The sequence below is a fragment of the Eptesicus fuscus genome, chromosome 14, assembly GCF_027574615.1.
Source record: "Eptesicus fuscus isolate TK198812 chromosome 14, DD_ASM_mEF_20220401, whole genome shotgun sequence".
Classification (NCBI taxonomy): Eukaryota; Metazoa; Chordata; class Mammalia; order Chiroptera; family Vespertilionidae; genus Eptesicus; species Eptesicus fuscus.
Genome location: NC_072486.1, coordinates 8243699 through 8246571, shown reverse-complemented (window position 1 = coordinate 8246571; position 2873 = coordinate 8243699).

Genomic DNA, 2873 nt, shown 5'->3' with positions numbered 1-2873 from the left:
ATATGTCATCTGTGAACAGCGATACTTTTTTTTTTTTCCCCCAATTTGGTTATTTTTATTTCTTGTTCTTGCCCAATCATTCTGGCTAGAACTTCTAGTACTATGTTGACTAGAAGCTGAGAAATGAAACATCCTTCTTTGTTCCTCAGCCGAGGGAAAAGCTATTGGTTGTTCATCATGGGATGAGCTGTGCTGTGGGAGTTCATATATGGCCTCTCTCATGTTAGGGAAGCTCACTCTATTCTTAGCATATTGAATGTTTTTACCTTGAAAGGGTGTTACATGTTGTCAAATGCGCTTTCTGAATCAGTTGAGATGCTCATATGTGCTCGTTTTCTTCACCTATTAAAGCCAATATTTTGTTTGTTTTGTTTGGATCGCATGTTGTTACTGTAGGAGGAGGGTAAATCAGTCCCAGTTATTCTGTCTTGGCAGGAAGCAGAAGTTCCTCAAATATGTTATTTTGAACTCTCTTCATGTTGATATAACTAGATTTAATTCATCCTTTTAATGCCCTATAAGGTCTCATTGTGTGAATATATTACATCTTACTTAGCTATTCCTTTGCTGTTGGACATTTGTTTTCTGTTTTTGTTTTGTTTTGTTTTTCTTCTATGTATTATAAACAATGCTGCCCTCTGGAGCAAAGATCCAGCAGTGGAACTTCTGGGGTGTAGGGTGTGTTCAATTATCGATTCAATAGATCATATTATGGTGCTTTGCAAAGTGGGTCTGTCAATCAGTGTTCACTCCCATCTGCACAGCATAGAAGTACTATTTCCCCACATTATTTCCAAATATCACATTATCAGACATTACAGCTTTATGCAGTGTGGTAGGTGAAAAGGGTAGTCATTATTACTTCAATTATTTTTTGTAGTGTATTGGTAATGTTGAGCATCTCTTTCTGTTTATTGGTCTTGCATTTTACTGATTTTTTTGAATTGTCTGTTTATAACCTTTGCTCACGTTTCTATTGGATTATTTTTCTCTTTATTATTGATTTGTATGTATTTTAAAAATATTTTTTATATTATCTCTTTGTCATTATTGGTCTCAAATATTCTTTCAGTCTGTGGCTTGCTTGTAGTTTTACCTATTTGTCCATTCTTGAATATACATTTTTAAAAATAAAATGTTGATGTGGTCAAACTTATTACTCTATAAGTTTCCATTTTTATTTAGAAAGTCTTTCTTCTAAGGTCATAAAAACAAATTTCCATCATTGGGAAAACAATCTTATTTTGTTGTTTTATAGTTAGGCCTTTAAAGCGTCTAGAATTTATATTTCGTAAATATGAGCTAGAGATTTAACCTTATTTTTTCCTTACAAAGCCTCAATTGTTCTAACCTTATTTGCTGAATGTTCATCCTTGTTCTGTGCTGCCCTTAGTGACTGTGGGCCCAGCTCTGTACGAGGTACTTCGTATGCCTTTCCTTGACTACTCATCCAATCAACCCTACACACAAGGTATCATCCCATTTTTCAGGTGGGGAAACTGAGTCTCAGAAAGGTTAAATAACTTGCCCAAGGTCACCCAGTTAGCAAGTGGTGGGGGCAGAATTTGAACCCTGAGGAGATACAGAGATAAGATGGGGATTCAGTGACCCGGCCTGTTCAGCAGGGACATGGGCCTGGGGATCCTTGGGGAGCGGGAACGGTTCTCAGCCTGAATCCTGCTGTCTCTGGAACCGGATAGCTCCTGCTGTGGTGCGAGGCCCATCCTGTCCGTTGTAGGACGCTCACCTGCATCCCTCCTTCCTGTCCTTTACAGCCAGGGGCACCTTCCCGCTTCTCCCTCCTCCTTACCCTTGACCTTGACCCTGGGCTGTGGTCAAGAAAACGGTCAAATGTTGAGAAACAGTCCCTGGGGGATAAATTGTTCCCTGTTAAGTACCACTAATTCAGATAATAATAATACTTATTAAGTATCAATATCAATTACTAATCGTCATTAATGCTAATGACACTGACACTAATGATCAATAGGGATTACTGGTAACATCTGTCCTTGGGCTCTTGCCTCTTAGTAGCTGAAGGACAGAGGTTTTAGCTTTCCCTCTGAGTCACCCTCCCCGCCTGTGAGTCCCCCGACACCCCCTCCCGTCTGTGGTAGAGGCGCTCTCTGCAGGGTCCCGGACGCGTGCCTGGGCCGCCCCTCTGCGCCTTGTTCACGGGGAAGCACATGTGAACGTTCGTGCGAAGGTGGGGGCTCTGGGGCTTGGGGTGGCTCGTGTTTTCTTTTTAATATACTTCCCTCAACACCTTGTTGCCGACGAAGACAGATGGAAACATAAAACCCCGCTGATGCAAACGATCCCTCAACCCAGACGTGGCGGGCGAGGGGCCTCCATCATTCATGACTCGCGTCAGCTGTAAACACGTCTGGGTCACCGGCGTCCAGCCAGCCAGCTCTGGGGACGCCACTGTCAGCGCCTCCCACGCCCGGACCAGGGGACCATGGAAAAGTGCGTTCAGATCCCAAATGCCGCGCACCCAGGGCCATTCAGAGCCCTGCCTTTAGCGTGGCCGATGGGGCTTCCCCGTTTTAAGGTCTAAACGTATAAGAGCGATCAGGAACCAAATGTAAAGAATAATTGAGGGCCGTGTACGTCCTCCGTTTCTGTTGCTAACAGTCTTGCCCCGTTCCGCGTGGCCAGTGCATGAAGGCTGTGCAACCCCCGTTCCCTGTTGCCCCGAGGAACCCTGGAGAGACGTTGGCCCTCCACCCCCAAGCCCAGGGCCTTGCTGCCCGCAGGCTTCTCCTCGCCACCCAGGCTGGCACCCTTGTGAAACGAGGCGATCACCCCCGGTCCCCCACCCCCCTCATTCTCCTCTGCAGACCCAATGACACTTGCCCTAACCCCGCTGG